The 16,103-nt window shown below is 35.7% G+C and overlaps 1 protein-coding gene, 1 non-coding gene and 1 pseudogene across 3 annotated transcripts in view; all 3 read left to right on the top strand.

Moving 5' to 3' along the window:
* Prkg1 (protein kinase cGMP-dependent 1) overlaps positions 1–16,103 on the top strand; it is a 1,145,359-nt gene that overhangs the window by 766,956 nt on the left and 362,300 nt on the right. The gene's annotated exons all lie outside the window — the stretch shown is intronic.
* On the top strand, positions 1,125–2,032 carry LOC143381026 (proteasome subunit alpha type-5 pseudogene; annotated as a pseudogene).
* Positions 2,789–2,932, top strand: LOC143381659 (small nucleolar RNA SNORA67). Its single transcript, XR_013088836.1, has one exon. It is a non-coding gene; the product is annotated as a small nucleolar RNA SNORA67 (small nucleolar RNA).

The raw sequence follows: 16,103 nt of genomic DNA, 5'->3' as shown, positions 1-16,103 counted from the left end.
GGAGCTGTCTTACAGACTGACTACCAAAACAAAACAGAACAAAAACCTGGTTGGGTTTTAGTTTCAAGTTAAAATCTATACAAGATATTTTAGAGGCAATTAGGAAAACTTGAGTGTGAATTTGACATTAAATAATTTTAGGGAATTGCTAATACTCAGATCTCAATAATGCTACATTTATTTAACAGAATATATTATTTAAAAGACACAAACTCGGGCTGGGGTTGTGACTCAGCAGTAGAGTGCTCGCTTAGCACATGCAAGGCCCTGGGTTCAATCCTCAGCACAACATAAAAAAATAAAATAAAATAGAGGTATTGTGTCCAACTACAACTAAAAAATAAATATTTTTTTAAAAAGACACAAAACTTGGATATTTTGGTACAAAAAAACTATTATCCTAGTTTTATTTCCTATAACCTATTTCCTTAACACAAACACACATGTACATACAAATAAATAGATGGAAAAGTAGATGAAGTGATAACAATGATTAAATCTAGGTAGTGGCTAGTGGATATGTATTGTCCTATTCTTTGAGCTTTTTAGTCTGTTTGGAATTTTTTCTTAATAAAATCATCAGCAAAATAGTTGTTCCAACAAGGCCGGAAAAGCAGGTTGCACAGAACTACACAAGCTTCTCAAACCTGTAATGGCTATTCAAGATGTCTGCAAATATCTTGGAGTGTTTATGAGCTCAGCTTCTCCTAGGTGCACCCCCATTGCTGTCGAACCTATTATAGTCCTTCATACCCATGTTCACACAGTGAGCACTTTGGGAAAAGGGAAAATGATTTTCTGTGAGTCTCAGAGTGGTGATGTTCACTGCAGTGGATTTGATAAGTTCTGTACCCAGTTATGCTTTTCTACTCTTTTTAAATTTGCTTCAGGATTTTTTTTTTTTTTTAATCAACTTTTATCCTGGAGCTTTCCATGCTTTCACATCTCATGTACCTCAGTCTGTCTTTATCCCTCAATGTTTAAGACTATGTTCAAACACTCTCAGGTAGTAAGTCCTCTCTGCCTTCAGCGTGATTTGCATCTGCTGGTCAGCTGTGTCTTCACGAGAGCCACTTACAAACCATCTAAGGAGAAGGGGGCCTTAGGTGCTGTGCCCGTGTGGTTTAGTTGGGTGCTGTTGGAGTCGTGTTGATCCTCGGAATCCCCTCGTAGCCACTGCCACCTTCCCTCGTCCTCGCTATGTTCCTCACCCGGTCTGAGTACAACAGGGGCGTGAATACTTTTTCTCCTGAAGGAAGATTATTTCAATTGGAGTATGCCATTGAAGCTATCAAGCTTGGTTCTACAGCCATTGGGATCCAGACATCAGAAGGTGTATGCCTACCTGTGGAGAAAAGAATTAACTCCCCACTCATGGAGCCTAGCAGCATTGAGAAAATTGTAGAGATTGATGCCCATATAGGTTGTGCCATGAGTGGGCTAATTGCTGATGCTAAGACTTTAATCGATAAGGCCAGAGTGGAGACACAGAACCATTGGTTTACCTACAATGAGACAATGACGGTAGAGAGTGTGACCCAGGCTGTGTCCAATCTGGCCCTACAGTTTGGAGAAGAAGATGCAGATCCAGGCGCCATGTCTCGTCCCTTTGGAGTAGCACTGTTATTTGGAGGAGTTGATGAGAAAGGACCCCAGCTGTTTCATATGGACCCATCTTGGACTTTTGTACAATGTGATGCTCAAGCAATTGGCTCTGCTTCAGAGGGTGCCCAGAGCTCCTTGCAAGAAGTTTACCACAAGTCTATGACACTGAAAGAAGCCATCAAATCTTCACTCATCATCCTTAAACAAGTAATGGAGGAGAAGCTGAATGCAACTAACATAGAGCTAGCCACAGTGCAGCCTGGCCAGAATTTCCACATGTTCACAAAGGAAGAACTTGAAGAGGTTATCAAGGACATTTAAGCAAGAGTGATCCTCAGAACTACTCTGGGACAATTTCAGTTCTCCAGTTGCCCTTAAGTTTTACTTCCAGCTCCTATTCCTTGGAAAATCTCCATTGTCTGTGCATTTTTTTTTTTATGATGTCTGTGCATAAAGGCAGTTCTGAAATAAAGAAAATTTTAAAATAAAACAACAACAACAACAACAACAAAACCATCTAACAGTTTTCAGGAGCACATCATTTTCTAGGGTTAGAGTATTGGTGCTTTTTTTTTTTTTTTTTAAAGTCATATAATGCCCTGTGAATTTTTTCTCAGACTGTTGGAGCCCATACACCAGTATTTGGAAACATGGATTCTTCCTCCTGGTTCTGTTGCAATGGAATTGTGATATCCACAGCATTGTCATTTATTGAGCTGTTTTAAAATTGTTCTTTAAAAGCTGTTAATAATAATGTTCAACACTTTCCATCGTGAAATCATATCCCCAGGAATAATTACTTAATTTGTGTTAAATTTTTTTGCCTTTGTTTTCTGAACAATTCCATTATCTAACCTTTGTTACATCTAAAATTCTTATTGACTGAGGTTTTTATAGTATTAATGCATGTTCTCCCAATGGTATATTGGTAGGTAAAATAAAGATTATTGATTGATTGAAATTAGTGAAGACTGATATGTGGCAATTCCTTCTGTTCTTAAGAATATTTGAGAGGAATAGTCTTTAATTTACATATGTATTCAACTGAATCCAGGCTTCTTTCATAATCTAACCCTAAACATCTCAAATTTGCCACTCAACATATTTTTTGTCTGACAACAAAATCACCATAAGTTCACAGTAGAAAATGAACAAAATGCAGGAAAACATAAAGGGTAAAATGATTCAAGGTGATTTCCTCTCCAAGGGCCAAATGAGAGCCTCTCTCAAGAAAGTAGGAACTTGGAGGAAAATCTGGTATGCCTAAGGTCTCTGGGGAAACTGAAGACATGTAACTTCTTTTGCCTTCCTTTGGCTGCTTACATATATTAAAAAAATAAATAAATAAAGGATAAAAGAAAATAAAAGCCATATGCTAACACCAGGAAAATCATTGGTAACATTTTATCTATTTTAAATTGTTTTCCCTCCACTTACCAAGAGAAAGTAAATGAGATAAGGAGGACTTTGTGCAAATAAGAGGGGAAAAAAAGAAGAAAACATAAAGAAAGCAAAGAATAAAAGAAGCCTGGGAGCTGGAAAACCAATCCAGAGCTTCTATGTGGGCTCTGTACATTTTCTCAAGACTGAAGTTAACTCCTGTTTATTGCTATGCCATCCCTAGAGCTCCCTAAATTCCTACTGCCTCAGTCTCACGGTCTAGATGGCTAAGCTGATTTTGCCTTTATCTCTAGATAAAGGGAATTGAATGTAATGGTGTAGGCATCCTTGTTCTTAAAAGAGACTTTCTGAAAAGTCTATATTGCTTTCATATACTTTCGTCAGAAATGAGTCAAGAGTGGCTGGGTACAAAGTGGGAATCTTAGAAAGAGACAGAGAATACAAGAATAAATGAGAAAATATATTCCATTTTTGTTAACAGGAATTATTTCTAGATGTTGAGATAATGGGTACCTTAGTTTTCTGTTTAGGGTGTATGTGTGTGCATTTGTAATTTGTAAATTTTCTATAATAAACTTACATAATTTTTATACAGGAGTTAACCTATGTAAAAATAGCTGAAAGTATTTGGCATTTTACATTGTTCTAAATAATTTAACTATCTCTTTAAAAAAATCTGTGTAAAAATCATACTGAAGTTTTAGTTTGAAGAAAGGAAATTTATCTTCCATAAAGACCAAAAATTTTCCACTACCACAAAGTTTACGTGTAAAGGAAACTGTCAAGCATTTACAAAGCTCTTGTTTTAAATTTTTGTTTATTACACAGAGCCAGAGTTTGTCTTTCCAATGAGCAGAACTGATGTTTATTTAGCACTTCCATGTTCCAGGCAAATACAGCACCTACCTAAGAATCCTAGTCTACCTAACCATCTAAGCCAAGAGTCAGCAAACATTTTTGGTAGAGTCACGCAGTGAATATTTCAAGTTTTGGGGGTCAAGGTGCACAAATCAAGAATATTATTTAAGTACTTATATAACCAAAATGAAAATAATTACCTCCCCCCAACCCCCAAACCTTTATAAGATGCACAAACCATTCTTAGCTCACGGGCAGTGCAAAATCAGATGCTAGTTTGCCGACCTCTGATGTAAACAATCCAGAGCAGTATTCAGACAGTGATTTGCTCATTTTGCAGATGAGCAAATATGACTTTAGAATGCTTGTCCATGCTCACAAGTAAACAGCATGGCCAGGATTATATTTGTGTTTATCTAATTTTAAAACCTATATTCCTTTTCCATTTGCCCATGTCATGGAACAAAAAACACTATAAAGAAATACGGGTTTCTAATAGAAAACAAAACAGAACAAATAAACAAAACAAACACCTTCTGAAAGGAAGAGTTTTTCCAGGCCCTGCCAGGAAGGTTCATGTAGTCTGAAATCAGACACTCAGTTCTCACCTGACTCTGTAATATACTTTAAAGGGAGTTAAGGGCCTCTTTAGGAAACCATGAATAAGCTCTTCAAAGAATGAGGCTATGTCTAGTTATAGGATTTATTTCATTTCAAGTAAAACTGGTCCTGCCCTTTGATTTTAGTAAAAGCTGAAATCTTTGTGTTCAAAGAGAAAAGAAGGAAAGGTAATCAATGTTTTAACTTTATTTGAAAATAGAGATTTTGCAGGGTTATAAACAGCATTTCCATTCTCTGTTCTATTTAAATGATGTTGTGATTGTTTCTTTAAAGAAAAGACTCAGCGGCTTGGGTTGTCATCCAGGGGATAAACATTGAATGCAATGCATTAGTCATGAATGGCAAGGAGGGAGCTTGCTGAGCCTTGTGCTCTGAGAACAAGAGACTACAATTTGGTCCTTTAGGAGGTGTTTTTTTTTTTTTTTTTTTTTTTTTTTAATTTTTATTGTTGGTTGTTCAAAACATTACATAGTTCTTGATATATCATATTTCACACTTTGATTCAAGTGGGTTATGAACTCCCATTTTTACCCCGTATACAGATTACAGACTCACATCAGTTACACATCCATTGATTTACATATTACCATACTAGTGTCTGTTGTATTCTGCTGCCTTTCTTATCCTCTACTATCCCCCCTCCCCTCCCCTCCTCTTCCCTCTTCTCTCTACCCCCTAGGAGGTGTTTTTTTTTTTTTTAATTTTTAATATTTATTTTTTAGTTTTCGGCGGACACAACATCTTTGTTTGTATGTGGTGCTGAGGATCGAACCCGGGCTGCAAGCATGCCGAAAACTAAAAAAAAAAATAAATATTAAAAAAAAAAAAATCCTAGGAGGTGTTTTGTTGTTGTTGTTGTTGTTGTTTGTTTGTTTATTTGGTTGGTTTTTAATTTTTTAATTTTATTTATTTACTTATTTATTTTTTATTGAGCATGAATAGTTAGGTTGCCAGAGCAGCTTAAAAGTTCATTGGTTCTCAGAGGTTAGGGATCTGAAGACCCAAAGTAGGGATATAATCATTATTGGGCATATTTTAATCATAATTTCTCTCTGTTGAGCTTTCATAACTTGCCAAGTCTATTATATAGATACTTGTGAAATTCTAATTTTTGCAATAACCCTGATAGGCATGCATGCCCCAACTTCATAGATGAAAAATTGAGGCTGGTGACATTAAATAATTTTCAAGGTCACACAGTTACAGATGGTAGGACAGGCATTCAAACACAGGTCTTAAGCTCAAAGCTGGTACCCTTTGCACTATGCCTTATTGCTGCTTAGACTACTTAATGATAACCCAGAGGATTATGTCACAAATGTGCACAGAATGTTTCTTTGACTGCTTTGACAGAATTTTACTAGTGAGATGGATATAGCATTTTTTGTTGGACTGGAAGTACAATCACAGGTATTTAATTTGTGGGCCTTGCATTCATGGAATATACTTGAGAAATGACATCTAGTTTTGAAGTTGAAGGTCAGATGTTAAGCTGCTGAGAAAATAAGATTTTTTTTTTCCTTTCTTTTGCTGTGGAAACTTGATGCCAAACAGCATTGAAAGAGAAGTAGGTTGATTTCTCAGTTAACACGATTAAATAACACAGTCCAAATATAAAGATTGTCAAAGCACAATCTGTAGAAATGATTTGTTCTGATGGTAGAACTTGCTTTAAGATGGAGGTTAATAGGTTTTGTAAATTTTTCCTAAATAAAATTTTTAGAATAAACCCAAGTCTTTTGAATATGGTAGTTAAAGGGATTAAAGAGTATGCTTTATTGGGCATTGAGGATTAGAAGTGGAAATATGAACAGCATTTTATGTTCTGAAGATGTTTACCTTTTGAGTTTCATCTTTTGCTATTAGTTATCACAAATTTTTTATTCCTGCCATAAACCTTATTTCCTCAAATGCACACTTTTTCTTTTTTTCCCACTGTAACTTTTTCCTGATCTTCTGTTCCCTGGTAGATTCTCACCCCGTCTCTACTGTGCCAAAGGCCAGTGGTTTGTCATCCTCCCTGGGAATCCCACATGGCTAGAGTGGGGCCTGCCCCTCCTGACCTCATTGTGTCTCTCTCCTAGCATTTGTCACACTGCCCCCTGGTGTCTGCTCTCTGTTTTCCACTAGGCTGTGAATTCCTTGAGGGCAGAAGCTATGTCTTTTATCTCCATAATCCACTTCCTGGTCCTTAGCACCCTCTCTGCAAATGCTGATTAGATGATTTAATAATCTAGGGTTTACTTGACTTGTTTAATGATGCGTTTTCATTTCTAATTAACCTAACTTTTTGCTTTTAGATAGAACTTTTAAATATCATTTTATCACAATGAAGGGAAATCTGCTACCTCAGTTATTTGGGTTTTGCTTTACTTTGGTTTTGTGGCCTTCTCTTACAAAGTCTTAAGTTTCAATATAACTCATTATAATGATAGTAACAGTTGAAATATTTGTTAGTAAAAAGTATTTTGGAAGGTGATGGAATATATAGCCAATGATTCGGCATTTTAGGAAAAATTTATCATAGAACTAAACCAAGACTATAGTCACCTTTTAATAAGTTGTGTGTCCATGTAAACTTACTTAAAAACTTTGGGGCTAAATAAAACTATTTGTGGTTGCTTTGTTTTTGTTTTATTTTATCTGGAATAATAAGATGTAGTTAAATAGGTTCCATTGTATATCATTACCTGTCCTATTACATTTGTGTTAATAGGCAGAAAATGGTTAAAACCATATAGAAAGGGACAGGAAATCTAAATGAATAATGATGGCCTATTCAACTTTGGGAAATTGCAGCAAAGTTTATTAAAGGAGGTTTCTTCTAAGATGCAACCAAATCTCCTATACTGATGTCAAAAGAGAGGCTTTCTCTTAAAGTCAAAGATAGAATTAGTTTTAGTTTGAATGTATGCTGCAACTAAATTAGCAATCTAATTTACCGGGGACCCATTGCCTTGTTTCTCTTCCCCCCCATTTTTTGTCTCTGAGAATGAAAGAGAGGATGTTTGGGGGATCTTTTATCATTCCCTAAATTCTTAGAAATCCCAAATTCAAAAGATGGTGAGATTACAAATTTTCCAAATTGATGAAAAAAAATTGTACTCACCTGTAGGCCTGATGTGAGCCAAATGGAGAGTAATGCAAATGAAGGTGATCAAGTTGGTACTGAACTAAATAAATGTTCAAATGTTGACATGGCCCTGTTTTTCTGACCACCACTGAGACTCCTCACTGGCCCCATTAATGACACATAGATTTGGGGGCTGATGGTTTGAAGGGAGATTCAAGAAACTGACTGTAAGAAAAGCTTCTCATTACATTGAGACAGTCTTCCAGATTGTAAATTGGCTCTGTAGTAGAAATATATGATGAGTGTAAAAACCGACATCATAGACTGTCCCTTTTGACTATTACCATAAGCAAAGGACTTGTTTGTTTGTTTTTAAACAGTTGCTTGAGCAGAGGTTTCAGAATTGCAATGATGCTCGAAATAAATATAGATGAAATATTCATAGTTATTTTTATTAAAAGCACATTTATTACTGTCCTCCGCAGTTCATTTCTGCACTCACTTAATTTCTTGTAGCTGTATTTTTCAATTTCATATTCAAAATGATGGAATTTAGCATAGAAGCTAATAAATAAATACATCTTCTCATTCCCCTCCAGTCCATACTACTCCCACCATGTTTGAATGAAACATTTAATTTAGTTGATTTGTACAGAGAACAATTTCAATGTCTGTATTTAGAATAAAGTGACCAAAAAGAAAATGTTATGATCAGTAGAAGGTTATGACTCACTGCTTTTACATATGGGTAATATTTTTGAAATATTGCTCATCTTTTGGGAAGTATATGGTGACAAGAGTTCTCCTGAATACTAGCCACATAACTGAGATAAGCAGGGAGTTGACTTTGGTTTCCATAACTATGATTCAATAATCATGATGGTTTACTAACCAATACTATGAAGAATTGTTTTTCACCTTTTTTCAGTAGTGTGGATGCCTACTTTCCTGTGGTAATAACATTGCCAAGTTCTTTAGATAAAATAGTGGGAACCTTTTACTACAGCTTCTCACTAACCTAACCCCATGAGGAGGCACCATGGGAATAGTTCCCCAGTCGTAGTAAATTATTTGAATGCAATTCATGATCTGTAGCAATTAATCCGTATTTTTTTCCCAAAGAACTTCATTTTAGACTACAGTTCAGAGATTCAATAGCTACATTTATTTTGTAATTCGTGAGGATGTCACTTTAACTAATAGAGTTCAGTAAGTGACAGTCTTGTATTTCTCCAAGGCATTTCAAATCTAGTTTTAATTAGATCAGCAGTTCAAGAACAAATTATTTGCCAAATGCAGGTGGCAGAACATCGCTTTTCTCCCTAATGTCCATCTGTGGAGTACTTTGAGACTTTGCTAAAATGATGAATTGATACGTCTGGTGGGAAACAGCTTGTTACCAAGAACAGTGGTATACATAAATGAAAAGCCCGCACTCTGTAACAGAGACCACAGGTGGTGGCTCATAATAAGGCATCTGTGGATCTTAAGGGTTTTTGAAACTGCCTGATTTTGTTTTCTGTTTTTCCATTCGATCAAGAGTATTTTTGTTAAGCTAATAATCTCATTTCTTAAAAGATCTGTTATATTATTAGAGGTAATGCTTTTGCATTTCAAATATGTCCAAGAGTCCTTTTTATTCTGACACTTTCTATAATCATGAATTGGCTAATAACTGATAAGGATCATGCAGTCCCTCCAGGGCTCAGGATAGCTTTTTTGTAATGCCACCTCTGTGTTTATTGAACCTGCTCTTTTAAGCAGAAACAATTATAATACAGAATTTACAACACTAATTTGGAAACATATGCTAGACTTTAGTCAATGAGCAGTAGGATTAAAATATATTGAGTATTGATTATGAATTGCAGAATCCAGAAATTCCAGAATTTCAGAGTTGGAGAGACCTTAGTTTATATAGTTCAGATCACCAATTGGAGATCAGTTTTGTTTTCTTGTCACATTGCCATTTTTCACATGCTTACATTCTTCCATTGGTACAGAACTTATCTCCTCTCAGAGTAGCTCATTGCATGTTTAGAATGCTTCCTGGCCTCTCTGTAACCTAACTCCAGTGAGTCAATCTCTCTGTCACTTAAAAGTGATTTCTTTGTGATTCAGTTTATTTTTTCAGCAAACTTTATTGAACAGGGACTCTGAGCCTAGCACTGAACCAGATTTCAGGGCTGCCTGGATGAGAAGACACAGTCCTTTCCCCTAAAGAGTTCATAGTCAAGTGGAGGCAGCAGGAAAGGAACAAGAGATTACAGTATACTGTGACAAATGCTATGTTAGGAGTGTGCAAGGAGTGTTGCATGATTATATTAAGGAAGCACATGACCTGGATGTATGGATTACAAGCAGGCTTTTAGGAGGAGGTGAAATTTAATGTCAGCTCAGAGGAAGGCAGATGAATTAGAAATATTAAAACTATATACCAGCAAGTATAAGTTTTTTTTTTTTTTAAAGTTCTACTTCCTTTTGCAATTGAGTTTTCTAACTCATTTGGAAATGTCATAAGTTTCTGCTGTGACTAAATTTGTTCAATTGAACAGCAAAAAGGAACAAAATATGGTTTTTGTATGTTGAAATTAAACATGGGCCCTTGGGTTTTATAACAACTACTTCTAGAGACTTTGAAACTATCCAGATTCTCAGCTAACACAGATTGGACGTTGGTCAGCCGGACTCTGTCACTGGGTAAGCGGATTCCAAATCAGTCAGATTCACACTTGTGCTATGAGCTTTGCATACAGTATTTAATTTGATCCTCACAGCAGTGTCTGAGTTGGGTACTAAAATCAGCATTGATGTTGTGGTTCTTCATAGACTAACAGTTATAAATAAGTAAAAATGTGAATCTGGGATTACTAAGGTGGAGCTCTATGACATGTAATATATCAAGGTCATACTCCAACTGATGACTGAATGCTATGAGAGCATATTCTCTGCATATCGCTTAAAACTAACGGAAGAGATCATTTATTTGTTATAGTAGAAGTTGGCTGAATGCAAGAGAAAGGGCACCCTCTTATACAGACTTCTTACTGCTTCTTTCTTCTGACCTTATTATATATGGCTCTTGTGGTCTTGGTCAGTACTGGCAAACATATTTTATGGCACTGAGTTTGCTACTTGTCTTTGTTATAAGAAACAAAGATCCATGCTTTCTATATAGATGGCCTTTATCACTGATTTTGAGAATGCTGCTAGAATTTTATGTTGGATGACAGATTTCATGTATGTGTATGTGTGTTAGATACATGTATTAATATATATGAAGCCCTATGTGTGTGTGCACATAGGTCATAGACTCTATATCATAAAATATTTTAAGAGAAATCTTGTATGTCACTCATAAGAATTTATGTAATATTTCTAAAGCAGTCTTACCTGCTATTTAATATCTTTTGACCCTCATGTTACATTGAATGCTTACTCTAAGAAATTTGGAAATATTTCATATTTCTGATAAAAAATAAGAACATTCACAGACACCTGTTTAAAACTTTGGTGCAATTTTGAGATCAAATGATCATTTTGAATGCAATTTAATGTAGAGTATCACCAGGTCATCTAGAGACATTGATGTTCTAGTATACTTTTATTTCCACTTTAGGAAATTATTAGGTTTTAAAATTTTTTAATTTATTCTTTTTATATGTACATGACAGTAGAATGTATTTTGACATATTATATATACATGGAGTATAACTTCCCATTCTTTTGGTTGTACATGATGTGGAGTTACACTATTGTGTATTCATGTATGAACATGGGAAAGTTAGTCTGATTCATTTAATCCAAATATTGATTTTATAAGAATAATTTTCTCTCTACATTACAGAAGTTTGTTTTAAGTGCTTTTTTTTTTTTTTTTTCAGAGAAAACAAAGTAAGATCATATGATCAGCTTGTGTGGGGATGGTCACCCCACTGTGTGTATGATCATACCAAGTCCCTCAGTAGTAATTTTGTTGCCATAGTGATCACTTGGGATCCACTTTAATAGGCTATGCAGGCAGCTCAATCTAAAAGTCTTGCTTTCAACATTGTCTTCAAATCAGTGTAGTGACTGATTTAAATAAATTCTCAGAGGAGGGGAACAAGTCAAATCTTAAGTAACAGCAGCCACATCTCTTATATGTTGCTCAGTTTGTCACCTGTCTCTTATGTGCTATACCCATCACAGGGCTGGACTCAAAGACTGTAGGATATTGCCTGGGAATCAAAATTATAAGAGTGGGGAAAAGAGTTGAAAGATTAATAAGAGAGAGAAAACACAATATAACTTATGCAAGCATTATGATTATTAGAATTTTGCCCCAATGATACAACATATAGTTTTAAAAATATTTCCCTGGACTTTTTATAATTATTACCAACTTTGATAAATTGTACTTGTATCTATGTTTATTAATCTTGAACCAATTAGTTATCCCTAAAATAAAATGTGTGTTTAAACTTTAAGTGTATTTATAAAAAGTAATTTGTTACACAATACTATTCTCCTTAGCTTTTGGTAGCAAGGATAAATGTGATTTACTCATAAGTAGGATGAAAGAGCATCAGGTTGGGACACAATCATGGAGACATGTCAGTGACAAACAACTGAACAGGCCAGTAAATAGCTCAAAAGTTAAATTCCAGGTCAGGAGTATGTGGAGAGATAGAGGGAGAAGATGTCATACAAAATCAAGAACAGGAATTCACATGTGGTCCAAACAAAATGAAGTATGCTCAGCTGGTTACCTTGTCAGTATTTATTGGTGTATAATAAGATTTTAACAGTGGTTTGTTCACCTTCTGACTATAGCCCTCCTTGCTCTAAGACTTATTTTTTAAAAGAACATGTTTTTTTTCTCTCTCTTCTCTCCTCTCCCCGTCCCTAACAAGATTTGGGAGACCTTTGTCTTTTCTTCCCCTAGTTAACAGTCCTTGAACACACCCACTACAGGAAGGAGATGCCTGCTGAGGATCTGGGAAGTGAAAATCTCCTAAATTAACAAATGAATCCTAACACCCCACACCCCGGGGCACACCTGGAATGTCACCATTGAAGAGTTTCTTTAAAACCCCCCAGTCCCTCCTGATGGGGAGAGTCACAGCCTTTGAGACAGGAGTCCCTGTGTTTCTCCTTTGCTAGCAAAACAATAAACTTCCTTTTTTCTCTGTCTCAAAGCCTTGTCCTCATTATTAAATTGTCATTAATTGGCATTGCGGACTGGGACCAAGCTTTTAGTTGCAAATTGTTAGAAAATACCTTTTTAGAGATACCAGGCATCCTCTTCCTTTATTGAGATTGCTTTAAATTTTATTATATCATCATATATTACTTTATTGATTTTTCCAATTCATTTTAAAGTAGGTATGAAGAAAAATAATTCTATCTTGGTTTTATTTAGAAGTTTAAATTTGCGGTGGTCCAAGTACTTCATCAATCATCCATTGCTCTCCTATATCTTCTAACCTCAAAATACACTCATCAGCTCTTACTATACTTGTTTTGCAGATTCTTTCCTCATGAATGTCTGACAAAGGACTGTTTCCCCAAAGATAATGAATGCTGGTGAACTTCCAGCTTTCCCTACATTTTTCCTTTTATCTGAGGTGCCCTTTATCTCTTCTGGTGCTCTTTCTAGGTATTGTCTTTGCAGATGTTATTCTTCCTGCAAGGCAAGCATCACCACCTCCGGTTGGTGCCTTTCCTGGTTATTCTGTCCAGATGTTGCTCAGGGTGTAATGTCAGTGTGTAGTGTGTTTAACAGGGTTTCTTTGTTAAAAGCCACTGGATGTTAGTTTGAATCTTGGTGCTATCTCTACCCAGTGTATTTTAAGTTTAAGAAAGTTCTTAAGCAATAATTTCCTTATGTGTAAAATGAGGAAATCAGATTCATAGCCTCATTTCAAAGTTGGTATGAAAATGAAATGAATCTGACATATAAACAGGGGACAAATGAATGAGTTTTTATCATTACTGTGATGGCACTTTGTATTACCAGTCTTTTTCTTGTGGTACCACTAGAATATCTACTTCTTGCCCATAGGAAATGTCATTATTGTATAATCTTACTTCTTGTGTAAGACTGATTTTTTACCTGCATTTGTACGTCAGCTTTTTCTTGAAGGAGGTCATCATACTTGGTAGTTTTAGTTTTATAATATTTTTAATATATATGATATTTTATAGGTAGTCAACTATTATTCATGGCTACTTATTTGAGCTATAATCCCCACAGTGCCCTTTATAGAAAGTAATTAATATATATTAGTTGATTGATGCAGTTCCTCTGTCTGAATAAGCATTTCTTAGAAGAGCTTTTAAAAAATGTAGGTTACTTTTTGCTTTTTACCTTTCTGATTTTCTGTAATACAAAGCTATGTGCTAATCTAATCCTTAATATAATCCAAGGACCAGCTCTCCAACAGTGGAAGAGGATACACCCACATATCTAGCCAAGCAGGTATCTAAGGTGTTTTTTCTTTTCTGTCTCCCTCCCCCTCCCCCTTTCCCTTCCTTCTCCTCCTCCTCCTCCTCCTCCTCCTCCTCCTCCACCCCCTCCTCCTCTTCCTCCTCTTCTTCCTCCTCCTCTTCCTCCTCCTTCTTCTTTAAATTGAACCCAGGAGCACTCCAATACATGACTATGTCCTTAGCCTTTTTTATTTTTTATTTTGAGACTGGGTCTTGCTAAGTTGCCCAGAATTACCTTGAACTTGGAATCCTCCTTCCTCAACATCCTGAGTACTCAAATTAAGGGTATCTGGTTAGGTTTTTAGACATCTTTAAAATGTCCAAAGGTAATGTTCAAAAGTAAATGCTGCTTGTAGTTATTGCTGAAAGAATCCATAGAGGTAACTATCATTTCTTCATTTAACTTGAGGTGCTCAGTCATGTCATTTTTTCACGTACTCTGAAGTTCTTGGTCCCTTCCTAAGCCAAAACTTTTTACCTGATGACAAAATAGAAAAACTATTATTTTGCCTCTATTTCTGCTATACTGACAAAGCACTAACAAACAGTAAAACTACCAAAGAAGAAAAAACTGGTAATTTGTACCAATGCTTGAATATATATGCCTTACCTCTGTTGAGGTTTCATCATATAAATTGATGTTGACAAAATTCAACTGATACATTGTCCATGACCTTTACCACCATCAAAGAAATCAAAGAATGGGAATACACCAGTGTCAGGGTTTCCATGACAACTCTAATGCAACAGTTTCATTAGCTTAATTTCAGTCTCTCAAAAGGATCAGAGACTTCTGATTGTTTTCCTCTTCACTGTATTAGCATATATAGATTGTTATATAAATTTTTGTGTTTGTATTCATCTGTAGTCACAGAACTGGACAACTTGTTCTTGATATGTATGTTACCTATGCCCTTGCTGACTCTCAGTGATGCTACCCATTCTCTTTTGTTTAGATATAATTCACATCTACTGTTTTCTAGCTGTTGATTTAAACAGGTTCCATAGTCCCTCTTAGCCTTTATTTCCTCCTCTTTAATATGAGCTAGTGAAATAATTCACTTTGTAAAATGGCTATTTGTTTATTATTATTATTTTTTTAGATATACATGACAGTAGAGTGCATTTTGACATGTTATACGTACATGGAGTATAACTTATTCTAATTAGGATCCCATTATTTTTTTAAAATTTATTTTTATGTGGTGCTGAGGATTTGAACCCAGGGCCTCACACGTGCTAGACGAGCACTCTACCGCTGAGCCACAACCCCAGCCCAGGATCCCATTCTTATGGTTGTACATGATGTGCAATTTCACTGGCCATCTATTCACATATGAACATAGGAGAGTTATGTACAATTCATTCTACTGTATTTCCTATTCCTATCTCCCCTCCCTTCCTTCATTCTTCGTTGTTGAATCCAGTGAATTTCTATTTTTCCCACCCCACTCATTATTGTGCATTAACATCCACATATCAGAGAACATTCAGCCTTTGGTTTGGGGGCATTGGCTTATTTCACTTAGCATGATGATCTCCAGTTCCATTCACTTACTGACAAATATCATAATTTAATTCTTCTTTATGGCTGAGTAGTATTTCTCTCTCTCTTTCTCTGTGTGTGCATGTGTATCACATTTCCTTTATACATTCATCTTTGAAGGGCACCTAAGTTGGTTCCACAGCTTAGCTATTGTGAATTGAGCTGCCATCAGCATTGCTGTGGTCACATCACCATAGTATGCTAATTTTAAGTCCTTTGGGCATATGCTGATGAGTGGGATAACTGGGTCAAATGGTGGTTTCATTCCAAGTTTTCCAAGGAATCTCCATATTGCTTTCCAGAGTGGTTGCACCAATTGGCAATCCACCAGCAATGCATGAGTGTACCTTTTTCCCACATCTTCACCAGCATTTATTGTTACTTGTATTCTTGACAATTGCCATTCTGACTGGAGTGACTACTCACAAAACAATACAAGATTTAATACAGAGGATGTACTAAATAAATGGTTGTTTTTATTTATTGGTTAAATCTTTTAAAAATGTGTCAGACCTCTGAAATAAATCC

This window comes from Callospermophilus lateralis, chromosome 15, assembly GCF_048772815.1.
Source record: "Callospermophilus lateralis isolate mCalLat2 chromosome 15, mCalLat2.hap1, whole genome shotgun sequence".
Lineage (NCBI taxonomy): Eukaryota > Metazoa > Chordata > Mammalia > Rodentia > Sciuridae > Callospermophilus > Callospermophilus lateralis.
This window is presented reverse-complemented; position numbering and strand designations above follow the sequence as displayed.